Raw genomic sequence first — 5381 nt, 5'->3', positions numbered from 1 at the left:
GAAGTTTAGAAAGGTAGATATGGAACAGGTTATAAAATATTCCATATGTCATGCAGAGAAGTTAGATTGTGCAGTAAACCACTGCATATCTTTAGCATTGGAATAACAACACAGCTATATTTAACTTTCAGACAGATAGCTCTCATACCAGAGGGAGGATGAATTAGAGATACTGAGATAAGACAGAAGTCATGTGAAGCAATGTGTAAGGAAAATGATGAGAGGCCTGGTTCAGAGAGTGGCTATAGAAATGGAGGGGAAGGGCTGTAATTAAGCACATTTTAAAGATAGCAACGACAGACTTGGTGGCCAGGTTGATACAAGGAAGAAAGGAGAACAATGTGCTAAGACTGCTGCATTCTTCCTAAAGAGATATTAGGGTAACCCCTTCTTTGCCCCTTGTTTATTAGATCTTCTTCTAGTAGCTTTGAGAAGCCTCTAAGGACTGTGAGTCCCAGTTTAGTGTGTCTCCTGCTAATCCAGAGACCCGACTGCCCTTCATTTTATAGGAAGGGACATAGAACAATATAATTACAAACTCAAGTATACAGTTCTTTTCCTCCTGGAACCTTAGTAATGATTGAGGTGATACATTTTAACTAAAGGGACAGATTATAATGAGGAATGTCTCAAAATAAGCAAAAAATATGTAATTTCTTTGAATCTAATCCTCAGTTTTCCTATAATTTCTACCACAGAGTCTGTATAATATCTACCTATAAACAGCCTCTAAAAACACAAGATCAACCCTGTTTTTAAGCAGCTCAGAATGGTAGTTCAATGATTTAAGATCAAATTAGACCTTACCACTAAATGCACGTGTGCGGGTCTAGTCACCGGGCATTTACTTTGCTATTTTTCTCAAGTCTAATTTTTTCTATTGAATCCCTAGTGACTGGATCTCTGAATTGATTACCTCAGTCCCTTTGAGCCAACCTACACATACCCAAGTTTATTTAGGATTGGAATATGCCTTATTATTTTATTCCCTTTGCGAATGAGAGTTGTTCCCTTGTATTAAATTTTCAATTGCCTGTGTTCCTAGTATTTGCTTCCAGTCCATAGTGAAATTAGTAGATTTTCTTTTTTTTTCATTTCATTAGTTTTTATTACCATATATAAATGATGAACTTGGGTCTGAAAGTACAAATTTTTATCTACATTATGAATTGAAAATTGTGTTAGATTCATGTTGATGCAAAACATAGTCATTGCTGGAACTTCCAAAAGCAGCAACATTTTTCCAAAAGGAGCAGAGGAATATTTTTAGATCAATGTGTGATCAATTTCTTTTGATTTCTCCATCAACTTAATATTAATGGATGCCTTTAGGTTGGCCCAAAAGAGTCCATGTTTGCTCTTCTCTTTGGGCCATTCCAAGTAAGTCCGCTGTGCCATGAGAGTTCTGAGCCTGTGATAGCTGCCAGGAATGGAATACTGTGGAATCGTTTCTAGCAAGATCAGGATTAAGCTAGTAAATCCTTCATGAAAGAGACTGTGATGGGCAAAGTAGAGTTCATAAGGACACCACTCACTGGACAAAGTTGGGAGACAAAACACAGATGGACTTGTAGCTTTTCTCAATGCAGTTCATGATATTTTTCCACAATGCTCTTGCCAGGAACAAAGACTGTCTCATAGAGACAAATCCATATATCTTCTTTTTCTAGGTTTGGTCTTAATTCATCTTTCATTTAGGCAGAACCATGTTAACTGTATGAAATAAAAGCATGGAACTGGAGAGTTCTTCTAAGGGTAAGTTCCTCGCCCTGTGCCGGGTCTAGGTCCACTGACTCACCATCCTGAGATACCAGGCAGCTCAAAGTAGATACAGAGGACGGTCACAATAATGGCCAACACCAGCCCAGTGATTCCAATGGTCACAATCAGCAGAGCCGTGTTGCAGGTTAACTGAGACACGTGAAAGTCCTTCAGTGAGGTTCCCTTATAGCTTCCTGGATAGTCACACTCATAGGAGTCAGGCAACCCTCCACCACTTCACTTGATACTTGGCCTATACTTTGAATAAATTCTCTTGGCTCACGTGTGCACTGAAATGGATTATTCCCTGCTCTTAGGAACATGATCTTCTGGGAGCTCTGGAAGAAGTCAGCTGAAGGGTCAGAAATGGAATCGGAGTCAACAATCAGTACCGGAAGACTGTTAAACATATCACATCCAGGAAGGCGGGCTAGAGAATTGAAAGCGACACTGAGTTATTGCAAAGCTTCTAGTTTCATGACCGGTTTAGGAATGCTCCTTATTCTTTCACTGTGAAGATCAAGTACCTTCACTCTGGGAAGATGTTTACCTCCTCCCAGAAAACGAAGTCAGTAAGTACATTTGAAGACATATTTAAACTTAATAAACTTCTAGTCCAAGAACAATTTCCTTCATTTTCACCAAATCTTAGAGAATTCTGGCTAACATCCAGTTGTTGTAGAGACTTCATCTCCTTAGTCATATCAACAATATTTGCAAGTTCCTTTAATTGATTCATTTGTAAACTAAGTGTCTCCAAATTAGCCAAGTTTCCACAATTTGTAAAAACTGTGTCTGTTAAGAGATTATCGGAAAAATTCAAATACAGAAATGGACTGATTTGGAATGGGCAAACCATGTGGACCATTCATGTACCAGACACTGTGAAATTTTGGATGTTCATATTTGAAAAGATTTCGTAGATATAACTGTGGAAAATTAAACACATTACTGACAATTTGGTATATAGACAAGGTCTTCAGTGAAGTGTGAGAATAATCAAAATCTCTGGAATTAAGTTGACCTCATAGTTTCATATTTGAAATTGAGAAGTATTCTATGCTTGTGTGCCAAACCAACTGGAGGATCACAATGAAAGTTCCAAGTTGTTTCAATATTGTTTAAAGTAAGATTTGATAACCTAGATTTCTTTTGAAGTTTTGACATAATGTTTCAGAAACAAATACATCCATTATCATCTAGTACACATTTGATATTAGACAGTTGCAGACTTACTGCTGTGCTGGCTGACATATCCAAAATGAAATGGAATTCCTCTCCTGTGGGGATAACAATGTGCAGACTCTCTGTGTTAAAGTCTAGAAGGTTCTCAGGGTCTTCTCTTTCTCCGTAAGTGTCTCCCAAGACCAGCAGAACCTTGCTAATATGCAAATGAGTAACTGGCAGTACACTAGATTTTTGTAACTGTGTGCCACTCAACCCCAGAAACTCTAGTTGAGACATATTGCCAAACTCTTTGCTTACAGGCAGGTCATCAAATGCATTAAATTAGAGGTCTAAGTGCTTGAAGTTCACAGTGGGGTGGCAAGAAATGTTCCCCAACTTGTTGTGGGACAAATCTAAGTGTTCCAATCCCTGATTGAATTTAAAAGCACTGGTATCAAGATACTGGATGCTGTTATGAGAAATTATCAAAATCCTCAGCTTTGATAGTTATAGGACACGAGACGTCCAAAGCTCAGATATATAGTTTTGTGATATATCTAAGATAGTTGTATTCAGGGATAAGTCTTTTGGAACATGGAAGAGACCTGTTTTTGATCTGTCAACTAAAAATTCACTTTCATCAGATAATTGGATTCTGATCTCAAGTATTAACATGCCAATACAATGGTGGCAAAATGGAAAATGCTAGAATTAGTTTTGGTCACTTGGTAACTCTAGACATTCCTAAGGGTAGTTGCTATTCTTCAGAGCATCTTGATACAAAGATAGTAGATTTTCTTAACTGCAGATTCTTAGTTATAGGTCCAGGCTACAGGGATCTACTTTAGCCATTGCTGGACACCTGCATTCCATACCCTGGCCTTTCTTAGAACACCATGGGGCCTTGCAAGACTGCTTGTCTCTTTCCGTGATCTCCACTAATTGTCCAACCCCAGCAGCCACATTTCTACTTATCAACTCCTATGAGGCTCTTTTCTTCAGTTTGCGCCATCTCCTCATCTCACTTTTTCTTGAGCTGGCCTGTAACACCAGCAGATGTCTGGTGAATTGAGCATTTGTCCCAGTACACATTTCTTCTTTTCCACTTCCTGTAGGTTGGCATTCCAACTCTTTTAGCATTTCTGGATGTTTATATAGTTTTGTTACAAAATTATATAGGCACATTAATATGAAAAGGAAATTGTTTAGGATCAAAACTGCAGTGTCTCTGTTGTGCAGAAATGAATACTTTTCCTTAGGTCTCAACTACTCTTTTCTCTGATTTTACTGGAAAAGAGGCTAGATAAGTCTATTTTGCACCTTGCTGTATTCTATTCTCTCTACCTGCCACCAAGATAGCTAACAACATAAAAACTCCTCTAAAAATAGAATGAAATGATTATATATTTTAAAACAAAGGTATACACCACCAAATATAAAGAGAACAGGAGAAAAAACAACCACTAAAAAATCTGGGAAGCTGCAAACCTACTGAGACAGAGAAAGCTAAACCCAAGCCTCATATGGGTGTCAGCCAGAAATTCCTGAGGGAAATCCAAAAGAAAGCCTATTCCCACCATGGAACCCCAGACCTGGTCAAGAATTGGCAACTCCACGGTGAAGGTTTTCATAAGGCTGTAAAGGGATGAGTCAATTGAAAATGTGGAAAGAAAACAGTTTTTTCCCCAAGCTACTGAGTCAGGCAATCACCCTTTCTGCTCTAAGGCAAAAACCTAGAGCTGTAAAATCAAACAATCCAACAAAGAAACAAATAAGCAAGGAAACAGGGATTCTTGACTTGGATATCAGGCATAGCTGATGGCAGGCATATGATACTGACATAAATGAGACTGCAAACCACTGACCCTTAAAGTGATGCTGCAAATTTTTATCAGTATCTATTCTCTTTTCCTCCCTTTTAGTAATGAAACCCCTCAGTGCTCCACATTTTAGCTGAGTGACCAGGCAAAATTCACTGTTCAAAGTTTTCATTGCAGCCATGTGATTACATTTTCACTAATAGGAGGCAAATGGAATGATTTGTACACCTTGTACATCACATTTTTAAGAAACAGCTGCTTACTTTGCATCCTTTCTTTCCCTCTTTCTTCTGGTCAGGAATTGGGATGATTTTGTGGAATAAGGATTCTTACCTGCTCATCCACCATGTCTGTTTCATGAGAAAGAACCAATTTCTATTTGCTGTGGATACTGCATTCATGGGCATCTTTATTATAGAAACCAATAGTCTTAGAAACTGTCTAATTGTGACAGCAGATTGCAATTCCCCTTTGGAGCAACTGCAATGACTAAGAAACATAACGTACAGATACCAACAGCTGGAGGACCCCAAAAGCTGGTTTAATCAAATCACTGAAATGAAGAAGACATTAAACATTCTGTCCAGGATCACAATCAGATATTTGGTACTTAACTTTAAATACTAACAAAAG

General features: G+C 38.2%; 1 pseudogene; it reads right to left on the bottom strand.

Moving 5' to 3' along the window:
* Positions 1–1117: 1117 nt before the first annotated feature.
* LOC118916681 (toll-like receptor 1) lies at positions 1118–3978 on the bottom strand (annotated as a pseudogene).
* Positions 3979–5381: the final 1403 nt, after the last annotated feature.

The sequence above is a fragment of the Manis pentadactyla genome, chromosome 17 (assembly GCF_030020395.1).
Source record: "Manis pentadactyla isolate mManPen7 chromosome 17, mManPen7.hap1, whole genome shotgun sequence".
NCBI classification, from domain to species: domain Eukaryota; kingdom Metazoa; phylum Chordata; class Mammalia; order Pholidota; family Manidae; genus Manis; species Manis pentadactyla.
This window is presented reverse-complemented; position numbering and strand designations above follow the sequence as displayed.